Source organism: Bombina bombina, chromosome 6 (assembly GCF_027579735.1).
Source record: "Bombina bombina isolate aBomBom1 chromosome 6, aBomBom1.pri, whole genome shotgun sequence".
In the NCBI taxonomy this organism is placed as follows: domain Eukaryota; kingdom Metazoa; phylum Chordata; class Amphibia; order Anura; family Bombinatoridae; genus Bombina; species Bombina bombina.
Genome location: NC_069504.1, coordinates 320739660 through 320759607, shown reverse-complemented (window position 1 = coordinate 320759607; position 19948 = coordinate 320739660).

The following is a 19948-nucleotide window of genomic DNA, read 5'->3' as shown; positions in this document are numbered from 1 at the left end:
CTTATCTTTATATTTCAAGTAAATGTGCACCCTATGTTTCCAGAATATCTTTCTGAGAACTGGTGTATCATCATTTTTAGTAACTTTTATTATGATCACGTATTAATTATACAGAGAAATCCTTAATCCCTCGTTCATTTGCAGACATTAAGGAAGTGCTGGATGCTCCTGCATTATATGGAAGTTAATCAATTTAAAATTAATTTAGCTCTACCTTTATTTAGATAATATATGTAAGTATGTACTATTTAAACAGTTGTAATTAATGTAACATATCTGTACACTTTCTAAACAAGATTAAATATACGTAACATATATATATATATATATATAATATATATATATATATATATATATATATATATATATATATATATATATATATATATATATCTATATATATATATATATCTATATATATATATATATATATATATATATATATATATATATATGTTTGTGGTTAAGTTTTAAAGTGGGATCTGTGAACAAATATTTTTATGTCAAAAGTATATAAAGGATTTTATTAAACTTTTTTACATGCATAGAAATGCTAAAAATATTATGCTATCTAATATTTCTAATTCACAATCATAAAGTGAAACAGTCTAGTTTTCATTTGTAAATCTGTGCTCTACACAAACGTGTTACTTTATTTTGAATTGGAAAATAAAAATGAAACAGTAATATATGTCATTACTGTGTCTGTATGGATTTTGTTTCATGGATACCTAAGAATAAAAACATAAGAAATGAATGACTCAAAAGACATATAAGAAAAAATTAACATCTTTTTATAGCATACCTGATGACATAAAATTCACATCAATACCATTAATTTATCAAGACAAATACTTCCTTTTAATTTTTAACCTGATGGTGTTATTCTAGTATTGATAATTTATAACCATGTTATCTAATGCAACAAGAGATTATGGGCCAGATTACAAGTGGAGCTCTATATATCTTATTTATGAAAGCGATATTAGAAATCCACTGTGTAATACCAGCACACGATAATGAGTGCGCTTCCATAGGCTTCTATGGGAGCCTCGTTCTAGTGCTGTCATACACGGCATCAGAACATCACACAGTGAAGGTGGTAAGTAGCGCAGCGATGGCAGCAAACGTGAATATATATGTATATTATTACAAAACAAGAATACAGATCAGCACTCCTAATGATTCCTGGAGCTTCCAGGGTGCTCTGAAAACAATATCATATAAATCCAGAACAATTAAGGCACTCTCCGGTATTGAATACAATTAGTTTCTTTAATGTGACGTTTCAGGGTTTTAACCCCTTCTTCAGACCGTATGCAGCGTCGGTGTTCCGGTGGCGCAACTCCGCATGGGCCAACGGCTTACCACGGTATCACGCACAGGCCAAATTTAAAAAGCAAAGTGGCAATTGTTAACAAAGCACTATAATTACCGTAAATCTAACTGGTCGATCACAACCCACAAATTACATAGTACAAGGACTAACCATCATCCCCTGTAGGTTTATGTATAAGATCATCAATGCTTTTCAACATATTAGATATATTCAACAGGCTACATCTATATGTCTGTCAATAATGTGTATGCGAATGCTCAATACTATGTACGTCTACTTTCACCTAAATAAGCATAACTGCATTATACCCAACTCACTTGGTCATTCTAATGTGTCACACATCTAGAGAGTGAAGTCTGGTTATGTTCCCAGTGCCTATAGTCTAAGCGCCAGGCCAATCAGACCCTATCCTAATACATACAGCTGTCACTAGAGAAGCGTTAATGTTCATTAGTGTATTTGACTATTAGCACACAGATGAGTGTAATCATATTGCACACCGCTCAAATAGAATTTATAGTGTAACTTAAACATCTATATTTTTATAAAACTCCCTTAATGTGACCACTGCATATAGTCTAATCATACATTTGTCATTAGCATATAGATAACACAATACAGCTGTCAATAAAGTAGGTGTGATAGCTCGTAAATAGATCAGTCTGTTTTAACACAAATATGCCTACACATAATACCTACTGCTCAATTAGTGTCACTTATATATCCGAACCGATTATTGGGTAAAGTCTGGTTAAGTTACCAATAACTACACACTAGGAGTACCAGTTAACTGTCAATAGTTAATGGGAATCACTATTATAACTGTGCCTGTTGATATATATTCCAGGGGTTGATAATAAGCCATGTAACCAATACATATCTGAATAATGAATAGGTAGTACACAGACAATTGAATACGTGAAAGTACTGTTTATGACCCAGATCCTAAGTATTAATTTGTGGAGTCATACTAAAACAACTACACTGAATACAGCCATATATTGGATACCTGCAAAAATTATGTGTCAATATCTACGTAGTAGTATGCCTACCTTTAAGAGACTTTAGCAATAAGAAACACTGGTTTCCATATCCTGTCTACTTGGCCTAGGCTAATAATCACACATACCTCTAATCTTACTAAAGATTATATAGAAGGTAGGATAAGTGCACTCACACTAACTGTATTCAAATGTCAGGGTGCTAAGAAGCAGTAGATGTGAAACAAAGCACTCACTGGTCTTGAAAAGTATTCAAACTTGAGTTTATTTCAAGGACGTTTCGGGGTGTTCACCCCTTCCTCAGACCAACAATAGTGAACAATGTGACAAACAATATAAAGGTATTAGGCCCCTCCCACTACCAGAAAAAATGCCAAGGGGTTACCTTGGCAACATACACCCACAGTAATACAAATAAATGGTAATAATAATAATAAAAACAAAAAACATAACAAAAAGATGCATACAAAAATAAATATATACAGTAATATGTGAACAATATACCCTCTGTGTATCATACAATAATCTACTAAACCCATCCTCAATGCTGAGTCATAGGGCGCCATGTACTAAGCTTCGAAGTGACTGTCCGTCTGTATTTCCGCGTCAAAATTCACTCACGATCTGCATCTCGTATTTACCAATCTGCGATCGAATAGAAAAACCACTATTTTTCATCAGCTATCGTAATTTTACACAACTGATCGTTCCTAAGCCTTTTTCCACTTGCTACATGTTCGATCGCACGTAAATTCGCTGTAATAGGAAATTATGAAGGTAACAACTAATCCAACCGCTCCAACTTTCACTGTAACTTTGCGTGATTTGCTTCACGACCATTTAGGTAGCAAATACAATAGAAAACTATAGGGGGTATCAACCTGACACCAGGTTGAAGTACTTAAGTGAAAGGACTAGACTACTATTGTATCATTATTGGGTTTTGGATCACTGAATGAAGATGGAGACACTTTTACACATGTTTCTTTTCCGATTGATTCAATTACGAGGAAGAAGGGCTATACAGGCACCGGTTGACAACAATGGATTGCAAAGAAGGAGAGGTAGAAGAATCTGAGTCCTTAGAGTTTTCCTTCCACGTATGGGTTTGGAAGGCATTTCTGATCGGGAGATTATCCAGAGATTCCGTTTGGACAGAGAAGCTATTATGGAACTTTACAATGAAATAGCAGAATAACTGGAGCCTATGACAGTGCATTCGCAAGCCATACCCGGACTATTAAAACTGTTGGCAGTCTTACATTTTTTTGCCACCGGTTCATTCCAAGCTGTGTCTAGCGTTATAATTGGCATCAGCCAGTCTGCTTTTTCAAGGCACTTAACCAAAGTATTTGATGCATTATTGGTCATCTTTCCAAGGTACGTGTGCCTTCCATCGACTCCAGAAGATTGGCAATTTGTGAAGTCCAATTTTTATAGAATGTCCGGAATGTTCAATGTCCTTAGAGCCATCAATTGCACCCATGTTGCAGTCAAACCATCACGAGAACGTGAGGAAGTTTTCAGGAACCGAAAACAGTACCATTCACTCAATGTTCAGATGGTGTGTGACCATAACATGAAAATAATCAGTGTCCATTCTAACTTCCCTGGATCCTGCCATGATTCGTATATCTTGCGTCAGTCTGGGTTATATCGGAAGTTTGAGGAGGGAGAGATGCCTGAAGGATGGCTGTTAGGTAATTATATTTTTTTGTTGTTATGTAAAATAGAGTATTATTTTAATTGTCAAATTTCGTTTATGATTTTGATGATATATGTAACTCAAAAACATAGTTAATTCTCTTTAAAATTATCATCTTTATCATATTTGAAAAGTTAATCATTTTTTTTTTCTTTAGGGGACGCTGGTTATTTCAGTAGAGAATGGTTATTCACACCATATAACAATCCTCGAAGAAGATGTGAGTTGAAATTCAACGAGGCACACAGATCCACCGAGGAATCATCGAGAGAGCTTTTGGATTATTAAAAATGCGCTTTTGTTGTCTTGACCATTCAGGTGGTGTGATGCAGTATGCTCCCGAAAAGGTTGCAAAAATTATTCTTGTATGCTGCATTCTTCATAACATTGCAATAAGAAGAGGATTTGAAATTGAGGATGCAGAAGAAATATCATTTGAGAACTTCCCTGAGGTCATCTGTAATGATGCACCAACAAGACAGACCATTAACGCCAAAAATTATGTTGCTGAAAACTATTTTAAAGAACTCTTGTAATCAAGCAAAACTCTATCTTTCTTATATAAGATTAAGTTTACAAAAATGTTTTGCTATAATTGAGTATTAAGTGTGATTACATGCATGTCAATTTTCAGTGAGCATAGAGTGTGATTATATGTGTTCCTATTTTTACAATGTAACAAATATTATATATAACACATATTCTTGTGTATATAGATGTTCTTTTTAACTATGAAAGCCTTCTAATTTTTAATTTGTAACAGCTGGGAGCCTGAATCGGTTTCTCCAGCTTACCCATACAAATGTATTTCTATTGGACAAAATACCCTATGACAACTTCCTTTTGAAACATACAATGTATATAAATTGTTAACAATTGCAAATGATTGCATTCGCTTATGAAACGACCCAGTTGGGGTTGAGAAACGCGTCATAACAATAAAGCTATTTTATCTAAGAAGTTGTCCGTGTTGTGCTACTCCAACACTAATAGAACAACACGTAAAGGCTTTCTTTTTAGTAAATGAAATCCAGTCACCAGGAGGTGTATACCAAGCTGAAACCAGGAGAAGAGCTTTTGGAGCTTTGTTTCCACAGTGTACTAGCCACTGCTAAGTGCTGGCAAGCTTCCACGCACTGGTCACAGCACAGTGCCGTATATTCCGGTAAGCACATTACTTACTCTCATCTACACCTGCATTACCAGATGGTATTATGCTATTGTGGCGCCCTCTCTCTACCCTTTGTATTCCAACAGCTTTCCTACACTCTCTGGGATCAAGAGGAGCAGCCTGGCCTTATTACACCTAACAAGAAGAATATCCCCATCTCTTCAATCCAACATTGTTTTACATGGACATATCCAGAAGCTGATACGGTAGACCCATTTCATTAGACTTACAAGTCAAATTTTCAGACACTTAACTGTCTTAACTCAGCGCGCTTTCATATCCCTCTATTGGGATACGATTTATTTTAAAGATTGATTTCATCAATAGATTTTATTCACTGGACTTCTATTTTTTGTCGTTTAAATAAAAATCTAAATAGTCAATTTCTGAATAAAAATTTTGTTTTTTCATCATATACTTTGTGTGATTGAAAAAAATTTTTTATTTGTTTTAATTTTTATAATTTTATGAATTGTAAAAAAAGGTCACATTAGAGAATGATTATTAATAAAACTTTACTTTTCATTTAAAACCAACATATTGCACAATAACTATATAAACTAAATAATCATAACAATCTATAATTACATGACTATCCTACATTACAAAATAACTTAAACTACACTATTGATAACTATATTGAACTTACACTAAAAAAAATACATAAAACTTCATTTACATTTAACATTACTTATGATTCACATATTACTTTTACATCCGAAAATAAACAAACAATTTAGCAAATATACAATAATGTTGCATAGAAACACTGAATAACGCAATATTTAGAACATTTTGAGATTTGACACACCCACCTAGAAAGTTGCTATGCGACCAGGGAGGATGAAGAGAATTGCACCTTCTACATCTGGGGAAATGATAATTCTAGTCTATGTAATGGACAGATATTTTCCAAAACGCTTAGGGGGTGTCCGAGGGGTCATGCAAGATGAAAGGGACAAAACTATATATGAAATGATACGCAGAATGTATCGTGTATCAAAAATTAAAAGGACCAGGCGTCAATGTTTGAGACGCTACAGTGATGTTAAACGTCGAGAACCACTATATTACCAATCCATTAGGAGCCTTTTAAGGACATGTAAGTTTATAAAATTGTTTTTATATTATTTGTTTGTGATCTATTGGTAATCTAATACTGAAAAAAGTAGTTGTTTTTAAAATTTACATCCCTGCATTTAAAAAAATATATAATTTAAAATCATAATCCAATTATTATTGTTTTAAATTATAAATTCTATGATAAGTTCATCATCAATATGAGACATGAAAGAATAATTAGGTTTCAGTGTACCATATTGATCACTTTCATGTCCATACTGGTTCTTACTGGTATCTATTAACATTATGATTTATGTTTTTCTAAATTTTAATTGGAAATTATTGTTGTGTACAAAATTCTTAAAAATCTAAACACTCTAAAAATGTTAAAAACTAAAAACTCTAAACTTGATTTTACAAAATTAAAAAAAAGAGAAACTTTTTAAAAATAAAGTACAAATAACAATAATTTTCAAAATTATAAAAAATCTAAACACTATAAACATTCTAAAATACCAAAAGTGAAAACTTTATTTTATAAATTTTTAAAAAACTTAGAAACTTTTAACAAACATATGTACAAATAACAATAATAACATCTTATAGATAAAAAAAAGTAATAATATAAAAATACATTTTTTGAATCTTGTTTTGTATATCTGTATTCACTATTTCAGATAAGAAGAAAGAAAATATTTGTGGTGCTCCTCCTCCACATTATGTAAGGCCTATTCCCCACCCTTGCCACTGTCTTTGCTTGACAGACAATTGTCCCCACAGAAAGGAGGTGTCAGGCGCCTAACTGTCGTTCATACACCTCAAGGTACAAAAAGAACCATGGTTTAAATATCTATAGTTATACAACTGATAAATTTAATCATGATTAGCTTTTTGTGTTATTAACAGAAACCAATAAAAGAGTGTTGAAAACAAAGAAAACAAGGTTCTCAAGAATATTACAAATGTCTTCTACAGAAGGTATTTTTCTTATATTTTGTACCATTAGATTTTTCACATTCAAATTTTTGTAATTGTATTCCTAAATAATCTTTCATAGACAGTGACAATGAAGAAAATATTGCTCCTGAAAGGATGTCATTAACTTTGCCCTCAATTCAACTAGGTAATTGTTTATTATTTTTAGATTTACTATATTATTATAGATTATAGTCAAATCAATACAAAAATATATACCTCGATTTATAAATATATTTTTCAGATGCAAGTAGTGAGAAAAACTATATTTCTGATATTGATAATGACTTGGACATATCTATGGTTTCTAAATCTACACAGACAAGTACATCTATGGAAAATACCACCTCTAATATAAATGGTAATACAATTTTGTTAACTGCTTATTAACAATCTATTTTTATTATAAAATGGTCTCACAATCCTTCATTTTTTTGAATTTTTTTTTCCTTATCTAGATTTCAGGGTACAAGTTGTATCATAAGTGAAATCCTCTGTCTGTGAAGAAATTAAACAAATAATGGATACTATCAAGAATTTAAATACACAGGTTCAGAATCTCTACAACAGTTATGTTGTGGAAAACAGAGAAGCAATGATTGCATTTTAATTCTATTTTTTTTTTTTTTTTGCACTTTGATGCCATTAAAATTGTCATATTTTAATATGTTAAAATGGTGAATTTCAAAACCGACAATGACTGTAGTGGTCGGGATGACTCTCATATCTTTTTTTATAATGCCTTTTTGTTTCATATTTGTTAATAATTGGGATGTAATAAATTTTACATTTAGTTCAATTAGATTTGTCTTTGTGTACAATTAATTTTAAACCTTTAAATGATTAAAAGTAAATTTCGAACAGAATAAGAAAATTAAATCAAATAAGAATAAACTTTAATAAAACTATGTACAAATAACAATAAAAATATATTCTGGATCAACAAAAAACAATAATAATAACTGCAAAAATTGCACTAATTTAACCTTGGTCTTTTTGGATCTGGCGACTCTTGGCTCTGATGTCTATCTCTAATAAAATCTAACAAAGTTTGCATAGTATTTTGAGCCATTTGCATGTTGTTTTCAGCTATTGCCAAGGCCCTGGTTATATGTTGGTTCCTTTCCCTGTCCATTTCTCTTTGCCAGTGAAAGATTTCAAGGTCCAGTTCCAACCGTTGCTGGTTGTAATTGTCAAACCTTTCTAAATGTCCAGACAAAATATCCTGAACCTGTCTACTGTCTGCTCTATATCCTCTGGCAAGATTTAACATCTCATTTAGAGCAGCATCTTCCAAAGGTGTCTGATCTTGGACAATAGGTTCAGCTTGTGGTTGTTCCAAAGGTTCAATTGCCTGTTCTTGAACTACATGATCAGGTGGTGAATTTGTATTTTCATCATCAATACGGGGGTTTATTACAGGCTCATGAATATCCAAATCCTGATCTTGTGCCATCTGTGTTAGATCAGGAGTCAGGCTTCCGCTTTCTTGAGATCTAACCTCTGGTGCTGGAACTGGAACAAGATTCAGAATGACCTCTCTAGAAGAATCATCCTCCTCACCGATATCTATTAAAAAAAAAAGAAGAAATTTAGCATTAATTTATAAAAAAAGGGGCAGATAAAAATTTGTTCCTACAGTAATGGTTAGAGGGGTTACTATACAAGAGAAATTTATACAGTCATGTTGGATTTAAACAATAAGATTAAAGGTCTTCCTAATAAATAATTGTGATTTTACATGGTAAAACTGTTTGCATATAAAATCCATCCATCTCACAGTCTCACAGTTTGAATATCAATCAAAGTTTTAAATTTTAGAGTTAGTTTGTATCAAAATTATTTGTCATGTCATCCTATATTTACTTTACAAAAGTAACTTACCATCGAAAAGTGGTGCAGAATCGGTCACCATGGCTCTGAAGAGACGTCCAACATCTGCTGTAAAAATAAAAATTAAAGATTAATATCTAATTTATAGTAAAATATTTAGAAGGTGTATATATAAGTGGTTTAAAGATACATACCAGAGCTTCTTCCAACAGCTGTATCTGGTGTACTGCTCCTCACATCTGGAATAGTATCTGCAGACGATAGGCTGTGGCTGGTATTGGTTGTTGAACGTAGATATTGCCCATGTTGTGGTTCTTGTCTTATATTCAAATGCTGTGATGTTGAAGGACGTGGTAGCTGTGATGAAGAGGTAGATGGGGTATGGACAGATGCAGAGGTCAATGCTCGAACAGAACCACCTATGAAATAGTAAATACAGATTTCAATTAATACATTCAATAAAATTAAAACTTTAGGTGCAATTTTTGCAATGCTAATTAAAAGTAAAATGTACTCCTATTATTAAATTTTCTACCTTCGATTTGTATCTTTATTTAAATTGCACTAAGTAAAAGGTCCCTAAACACATCTTTCTTTCATGATTCCAATAGAGAATACAATAAAAAAAAAAATCCAATTTACTTCTATTATCTAATTTGCTTCATTCTTTAGCTATCCTTTGTTGAAGAAATAGCAATGGACATGGGTGAGCCAATGACAAGAGACATCTATGTGAAGCCAACAATCAGCAGCTACTGAGCATATCAATATTTGTTTTTCAACAAAGAATATATAGAAAATAAAGCTAATTAGATAATAAAAATAAATTATACAGTTGATTAGAATTGCATGCTCTTTCAAAATCAAACATTTGGGTTTCATTTAACTTCAAAAAAAGTGATTTCCATGTTCCATGTAGGATTTATTTTTTAAAATAAATGAAGCAATAGAAAAAAAAATGGAGTATATTAGAAACTTGAAAATGTTTTTCATGCTCTCTTTATGAATCATGAATGCATAATTTTTGGTTCACTGGAACTTTAAAAAAATAGATACGTAGAGAAGTAATAAAATTAATAAATCAATTTTAAAGGGACAGTAAACCAAAAATTGTTCAATCATGATTCTGTTACAGAATCCAATTTTATAATACATATACATAATACATTAATGTAAGAGACACACTTTTGGTGCAGACAATTAAACAATATAAATATTAATTTGGAGATTAATTTATAATTACCTTGAATATCGCTATCACAGTCATCGGTTATGCCCTCAATGACCTCCGTGCCAAGCCTCTGTAAAACTTTTCTTTCAAAGTCAGTCAAATCTGCGACATAAGGTTGTCCGCCTCCAGTACCTCATGCATATTGCTTTTCTTTGGCAATTTTTTTTTTTTTGGTTTGACGCTTTATATCGTTGAACCTTTTTTTTTGCAGGAGTCGATATCTTTTTTAGTTGGTCCTTGAGCACTCACTGCGTCACTAATTTTTTCCAAAATAAACTTCTTACGAGCATCGGAGGTTTACTTAACTGGACTACCATAAATATTGTCATAATATTCAAGTACTAGATCAACAAGTACAACATTCTGTTGATGAGAGAAATTAGGGTTGCGAGTCAGTCTTCTTAGAAGTAGCTGAATCTCCGGAGCAAGCCATCTTCTCAAAGTGAATACCGAAAAGTAAATAAATAAACAATATTCTAAGATTTCTGGGAAAATGCACATTCTTATACATGTCAGCAGCCAGACGTTGCCACTTGTCTGACGATTATGACACCTAGATGGTCACGTTGGTGAAAAACTAAACCAATTAGGTGGCAGACTGCTTCGTAACTTTTCTTTCGCGCTGAACGAAGCTTCAAAGTTATCAATAATCTGATTGTCTTCGAGACACAATAGACGTGAAATTTTACGGCTTGGTTTTTAGTACATTCATGTAACGAAGTTCTATCCGCATGGTGGGTTAATTCGATACGGTCTGTGCGAAAAATTTGACGCCTTAGTACATGGCGCCCATAGATGTTACAATCTGTCATAAATATGGATACAAAATAGCAGCTAAGTGAATCAAAATCTTATTTTATATATCACAATAAGTACCACTGGTAGTGCTGAGCTAACCTCTATGCAGTCGATTCATACCAATACATACTACGGAGAAATCAAAGTTCTGAGAAGGTAACAAAGATACTGCAGCCAATTAATCACTTAAACAGGTGATTTTGGTGTACTTACACTGGTAAGCACAAGAAAACAGCTGGAACAGTTACAGGGGCCATGTATCGTGTTATGTTAGTAGACGGAGTGTACCTGCCCCCAGGAACGACATCATGTTGTCACCGCCACGCCCCTAATATGATCATCGCTACTATAGTGTGGCAATGAACAATATAGTGTCACAAATGCTACTAAACTTATTAAAACCCTTAAGAAGAGGTTGACCTATAATACATTACGCATGAAACCTTTTTCATGCGTATTATAGGGCAACTTCTTCTTAAGGGTATTTATTGTGATATATAAAATAAGATTTTGATTCACTTAGCTGCTATTTTGTATCCATATTTATGACAGATTGTAACATCTCTGACTCAGCATTGAGGATGGGTTTAGTAGGTTCTTGTATGATACACAGAGGGTATATTGATTCACGTATTACTGTATATATATATATATATATATATATATATATATATATATTATTATCAGGTATTTGTAGAGCGCCAACAGATTCCGCAGCGCTGATATATATATATTTGTATACATCTTTTTCTTATGTTTTTGTTTTTATTATTATTATTACCATTTTTTGGTATCACTGTGGGTGTATGTTGCCAAGGTAACCCCTTGGTGGTTTTTCTGGTAATGCCTATATATTGTTTGTCACATTGTTCACTATTGTTGGTGGAAGGGGTGAACACCCCAAAACATCACTGGAATAAACTCAAGTTTGAATACTTTTCAAAACCAGTGAGTGCTTGGTTTCACATCTACTATATTATTATATAAATATGTATTGATGTGTTAATATGTGCATATTCACACATTAACACATAAATATATATGTTTATAAGCATATACATATATATTTACTGGAAATACACAGTTCCCATTGACCGCAATGTAAAGGCACTTTTCAGTGCGTTTTTTTTCGAACACCCCACTCCCACCAACTTTACCACCAAAATAATCTTACAGCAAAATTACAAGTTTTGCGGTACAGCTATACAGCTGAAAAATTAGAGATTGCCCGCGGAATATGACAATCTCCCGTATTACAAGTTGCAGCGGTAAAGCTATACCGCTAGCGTTTTAGCCTTCAAGCAACTCTCCATTCTGCACTCAAAAAATAAATTTTGAGTGTAGGATTTTTATTTCGACTGTATTACAGGTTGTGCGGTCTGGCTATTATGTGAGCTTTATATTCTATACCGATGCAATCCATTCCACTATCTGAGACCAGTAGTAAAAATGTTTCACAAAACTCATAACTAAAATGTTACAAAATACACTAACACCCATAAACTACCTATTTATCTCTAAACTGACAGCCCCCCCCCGCATCACAAATAGTATAATAAACTTATTAACGCCTAAACCGCCACTCACCCACATAGCCATTACTAAATAAACCTATTAACCCCTAAACTGCCAAGCCACCACATCGCCAACACTAAATAAACCTATTAACTCTTAAACCGCCATCCCCCACATCGCTACTTCTAAAATAAACCTATTAACCCTAAACAACTGTGCCCCCACATCGATACTACTAAATTAAAACTATTAACTCCTAAACCGCCACCCCCCACAATGCAATAAACCTAATTACACTATTAACACCTAAACCGCCATCCCCCCACAAATCAAATAACTCATTTAATCACTAAGCCCCCTAACCTAACACCCCCTAAATTAACCCCAATTACATAAAATAAAAAAATACTAAATTAAAATTAAAATAAAAAATCCTAACATTACTTAAAAAAACAAACTAAGATTAAATTAAAATAAATAAATCTAAAATTACAAAAAAAAACAGTCTAAAATTATCAAAAATAAAAAATTAAACCTAATCTAATACCCCTATAAAAATAAAAAAGGCCCCAAAATAAAAACACCCCTAATCTAATACTAAGATACCAATAGCCCTTAAAAGGGCCTTTTTTTAGGGCATTGCCCTAAAGTGATCAGCTTGTCTACCAAAATAAAGAACAAGTTACCCCCTAAAAATAAACCCCCCCACCCACACAACCCCCCAAAATAAAAAAACCTAACGCAAAATTATTATTTTTTAAATAATCATTTTAAATTTGTAGCTTTTATTTATAAAATTGTGTTATTCCATAAGGCATATTTTGCTTCCACATATAGGGCTAGATAACAAGTGGAGTGCTAAATTTGCCCATTTGCGGGCGTGTGATAATTAACCAGCCATGACAAGTAGCTGATTATAGCTACCGTGAGCTTGCGGTAGCAATTAGTGCTTATAAAACTAACCAGAAATCAGATCTCAGGTAAATTTTATAAATGTGCCCCAAATGCCCCCAAAATACAACTTAGTGTATTTTATTAAAAAATGAAAACCAAGATTACAAGTTGTGCGCTAAACCGGGTGCGTAAATAACGCAAAAAAATGAGCGGTATTGCACTCTCTATAGCGCTGTCATTACAAGTTACTGAAAAACCCAAGGCCTGACATGACGTGCTCGTGCACGTTTTCCCCCATAGACATCAATGGAAAGAAAGTGTTAGAAATGGCAGAATGGCGATCGCCGTAACGCAATACCCATTGATGTCTAGGGGAAAAGAAAGGTACGTAAAAACCTAACACCCTAACATAAACCTCTAGTCTAAATACCCCTAATCCGCCGCCCACGGCATCGCCGACACTAAAAAAAGCGATTAACCCCTAAACGCTGCTGCATATCGCTAAAACCTAAATAAACCTATTAACCCCTAAACCGCCGCTCCCTCTGCCCCTGCATCGCTACTTATATATTAAACCTATTAACCCCTAAACCATCAGCCCCCCACATCGCTACTATTATTATTATTATTCTTTATTTATAAAGCGCCAACAGATTCTGCAGCGCTGCCCATGGGTACAAGGATAACAGTACAATGGAGAAACAATACGATAAAAGACAACATTTTACAGACAAAATACAGGGGGAATTGAGGGCCCTATTCCCATGGGAACTTACAATCTAGATACTAATAAAATAAACCTATTAACCCCTAAACCGCCGTCCCCCGCAACGCAAATTTCTTCACTAAGCCCCCTAACCCAACACCCCTAAATTAACCCCAATTACATAAAATAAAAAAATCCTAAATTAAAATTAAAATAAAAAATCCTAACATTACTGAAAAAAAAACTAAGATTCAATTAAAATTAATAAATTACAAAAAATAAAAAAATCTAAAATTACAGAAAAAAATAAACCAAATTATTAAAAATAAAAAAATGAAAACTATTCTAATACCACCATGAAAATAAAAAAGCCCCCCAAAATAAAAACACCCCCTAATATAACACTAAGATACCAATAGCCCTTAAAAGGGCCTTTTAAGGGCATTGCCCTAAAGCGATCAGCTCTTCTACCAAAATAAAGTACAAGTTACCCCCTAAAATTTACCCCCCACCCACACATAAATAAAAACTAACACTAAAAAAACTAAACTACCTATTGTTCCTAAAGTGGCATTTGTATAAGCATTGCCCTTTAAAGGGTAATCAGCTCGTTTGCAGCTGATTAAAATAATAAAATCCCTAATCTAAAAAAATAACACCCCAAAAAATAAAAAAAGCCTAAATCTAACCCCCAAATAGGTACTCACCGTTCCTGAAGGAATTTTTTATATTTTAATGGTCTGCAAAAGAGCTGATTGGGGGGTTGTGTGGGTGGCGGGGTTACTTTTAGGGGGTAACTTGTACTTTATTTGGATAGAAGAGCTGATCACTTTAGGTCAATGCCCTACAAAAGGTCCTTTAAAGGGCTATTTGGTAGTTTAGTGTTAGATTAGGGGGTGTTTTTATTTTGGGGGGGCTTTTTATTTTTAAAGGGGTATTAGATTAGGTTTAATTTTTTAAATTTAGATAATTTGGTTTATTTTTTCCGTAATTTAAGACTTTTTATTTTTTGTAATTTAGATTTATTTATTTTAGTTTAATCTTAGGTTGCTTTTTCTAAGTAATGTTAGGATTTTTTATTTTAATTTTAATTTAGTATTTTTTTATTTTATGTAATTGGGGTTAATTTAGGGGTATTAGGTTAGGGGGCTTAAATATTAAATTAGTTATTTGCATTGTGGGGGGATGGTGGTTTAGGTGTTAATAGTTTAATTAGGTTTATTACGTTGTGCGGGATGGCGGTTTAGGGGTTATTACGTTTATTTTATTAGTGGTGATGTGGGGGCCGGCGGTTTTATTTTAGCTGGGGTGGCGATTTAGGGGTTAATAGGTTTATTTAGATGTTAGCGATGTGGGGGCGGCGGTTTAGGGGTTAATCACTTATTTAGTATCAGCAATGTTGGGGGCGGCGGATAAGGGGTATTTAGACTAGGGGTTTATGTTAGGCTGCTAGGTTTTAACATAACTTTCTTTTCCCCTAGACATCAATGGGAATTGTGTTACGGCGATCGCCATTCCACCATTTTCTAACACTTTCTCTCCATTGATGTCTATGGGGGGAAAACGTGCACAAGCACATAAAGTCAGGCCTTAGGTTTTGTGCGGTATGGAGCTTAACGCACCATACTGCACAACATAAGAAGGTTTTTCAGTAACTTGCAATGGCAGCGCTATTGAGAGTGGGATAGCGCTAATTTTATTGCGTTATTTACACACCCGGTTTAGCTCACAACTTGTAATCTTTGTTTTCATTTTTAATTAAATACACTAGTCTGTATTTTGGGGGTATTTGGGGCACATTTATAAAATTTTCCTGAGATCTAAAATTCTCTGGTATTTTGGATAATAATCTCTGAAAGTCCCGGTAGTGATGGATTAAAATTGCATGCTCTATCGGAATCACAAATTCTTAATTTTGACTTTACTGCTTATTTATGATATTTAAAAATCTTAACATTATATATACATGGGTATTTGTAAAATGTCTCACCTAAAAGTATAAAGTGCTTTTTTGTACTTTCAGTTTATAAACTCTGTAAGTATTCTGCTATGGGAACATTAAAATCTATGGGCGTAATCACATATTTGGCAACGGGTGCAAAACCCTGCATCAACATTTTTTTGTCAAATTGAGCGATCACATATACGGCCCATTTTTCCACTTCAGGTGCATTTTTTACTCCCATAAACTAACATAGAACTGGCATCGGAAGTTGGTATCACATATGCAGCGCAGAATGGAGATATTTGACTCTATTTTCACCTCGCCACACATAGGCAGGCGCAGCAACCCTTGCGCATATTAAAAAAGCACTGTAACTCACTGGAAGCCTTAATAAACACCTAACACATTTACAATATCAACCCTTAAATCGCCATTCCCCCACATTGCAATGTCTAATAAATGTATTAACCCCTAAACTGCCATCCCCCCCACATTGCAAACTACCTAATAAACATATTAACCCCTAATCCGCCATCCCCCTACAATGAAAATTACCTAATAAAACTATCAACCTCTAATCCACCAAGCCCCCCCACAATGCAAACACCTAATTAACCTATTAACCCCTAATCCGCCAACCCCCACAACGCAAACACCTAATTAACCTATTAACCCTTAATCCACCTACCCTCCGCAATGCAATCATCTAATTAACCTATTAACTCCTAATCTGCCACCCCCCTACAATGAAAATTACCTAATAAAACTATCAACCTCTAATCCACCAACCCCCCCACAATGCAAACACCTAATTAACCTATTAACCCCTAATCCTCCAACCCCCACAATGCAAACACCTAATTAACCTATTAACCCCTAATCCGTCAACCCTCCGCAACACAAACATCTAATTAACCTATTAACCTCTGATCCGCCAATCCCCCAAAGCATTAAACTAATAATTAAGCCACCTAACCTAACACCCCCTAACTAAACCCCAATTAAAAAAACTTACATAAAATTAAAAAGATACTACATTAAAAAATAATAAAAAATTACAAAAAAACAAAAACTTAAATTACTAAAAAAAAAAATGACACAAAATAAAACAGCTAACATTACAAAAAAAAAAATCTAACATGACAAAGCAAAATACAATTACAAAAAATAAAAAAGCTAACAATACAAAAAATAAAAAAATAAATTATCCAAAAAAAAAATCCCATTCTAAAACCCTGTTTAAAAAAAACAAAATACTCCAAAATAAAAAAAACTAATCACTAAATAAACTACCAATAGCCCTTAAAATGGCCTTTTGTAGGGCATTGCAAAAAAAGAAAACAAAGTACTCCCTAACATTACAACCCCTACCCCCCAAAATAAAAAACCTAACTTAAAAAAACCTAATCTACCCATTGCCCCAAAAAGGGCAATCTACCCATTGCCCCAAAAAGGGCCATCTTCTTCCTGCAGCGAAAGATCTTCATCCAGGTGACTCCATCTTCATCGCAGATCCATCTTCTATCTTCATGGTAGAGGCGCAGAGGCACGGAGCCGGAGCGGTCAGAGGAGGTCATCGGCGATACGGAGGTCCTCTTCATGCAATCGTCCGCCACACACTGAAGATTGAATGCAAGGTATCCCTTTTATATTGGGGATTAGTTGCACACATTTCTGAACCTCGCCAGTTTGTTCGATTTACGGCAGTATATCATCTGGCGGTGTGTGTTATATGATTCACCCAATCTGCAAAGTGAATTTACAGGAAACGTGGGTTTAAACAATTGTGCTGAAACTTACTCCATATACTGTATGTAATCTCGCCCTATACTGTATTTAATGTTTGTTTTACCCGCCTTTCTTAATTTGCAAACATTCACCTAGATTACAAGATTTGCACTATAGAGTGTGTGAAACAAACACAACAAAAGTTGCGTTATTTCACCCTCCATAGCGCTGCCATTCCAAGTTTTTTAAAAGCTGCCTTGTTTGTACGATATGGTGGCGATGAGCTCCATAACGCACAAAATCCAAGCACTGCTTTGACGTGCTCATGCATGCTTTCCCCATAGACATCCATGGGGAGAGAAAAAAACCTAACACCTGAAGCGCGGAATGAAAAGCTCCGTAACGCAACCCATTGATTTCTATGGAGAAAAAAAGTTATGTTTAAACACCCTATCATAAACCCCACATCTAAACACCCCTAATCTGCTGCCCCTGATATCGCTGACACCTACATAAAGTTATTAATCCTTAATCTGCCGCTGCCGATATCGCTGCCACCAAAATAAATGTATTAACCTCTAATCTGCTGCTCCGGATATCGCCACCACTATAATAAAGATATTAACCCCTATTCTGCCGCTCCCCAACATTGCCGCCACTAAATAAAGTTATTAACCCCTAAATCTCGGGCCTCCCACATCACTGCCACTAAATATACCTATTAACCCCTAAACCAACAGTCCCCCACATCGCAAAAAAATAAATTAAACTATTAACCCCTAAACCTAACAACCTCATAACTTTAAATTAAAATTACAAGATCCTATATTAAAATAAGTAAAAACCGGTGTTACAGCCTAAAACGACAAGATCCATAATGCCATCTAAAAGCAGTAGTTATGAGTTTTACGCTACATATCTGTAGCATAGAACTCATAACTAAACTGCTACAAAGTACACAAAACACCCATAAACTACCTATTAACCCCTAAACCGAGACCCTCCCACATTGCAAATACTATATTCAATTTATTAACCCCTAAACTGCTGCTCCCGACATCGCCACCACTAAAAATAATTAACCCCTATTCTGCCGCTCCCCGACATCGTCACCACTACCATAAAGTTATTAACCGCCACCCTCCCGCATTACAAACACTATTTAAATATTATTAACCCCTAATCTGCCGTTCGCCCCACTATACTTAAGTTATTAAACCCTACACCGCCGCCACTATAATAAACCTATTAACACCTAAACCGCAAGCCCCACACAACAAAATATATTAAAATAAACTATTAACCCCTAAAACAAAAGCTACCCACATCGCAATAAACTAAATTAAACTAGTAACCCCTAAATCTAACGCCCCCCCTAACTTTAAATTAAAATTACAATTTCCCTAGCTTAAATTAAATTAAAATGTACCTGTCAAATAAAAAAAAAAGTTGAAACTTATAATTAAACTAATATAATTATTAAACTAAAAGTAAACTAACTTCCAATTAAATTAAACTAAACTACACATTAAAAAAATCCTAACACTAATCAAAAAATTACAAACAAACGGCCAGATTGCGAGTTTTGCGTTATGAGCGGCTTCCCCCACTCACCTTTAATAGCGCTGCTATTACAGGTTTGCAAAAACCCGGTGTTAGCAGGCAATATGGCAGCGTTGAGCTCCATACCACACAGAAATACCACCACTGCTTTGAGCTGGTTTTACGTACTCGTGCATGATTTCCCCGTAGACATCAATGGGGAGAGCCGGCTAAAAAAAAAGCATAATACCTGCAATAAAGGAGCGTAAAGCTCCGTAACGCAGCCCCATTGATTCCTATGGGGAAAGAAAATATAATAAACACCCCTAATCTGCCGCCCCCGACATCGCCAACACCTACATTACACTTATTAACCCCTAATCTGCTGCCCCCGACATCGCCGCCACCTACCTACACTTATTAACCCCTAATCTGCCACCTTCAATGTCGCCACCACCTACATAAATTTATTAACCCCTAATCTGCTGCCCCAACGTCGCTGC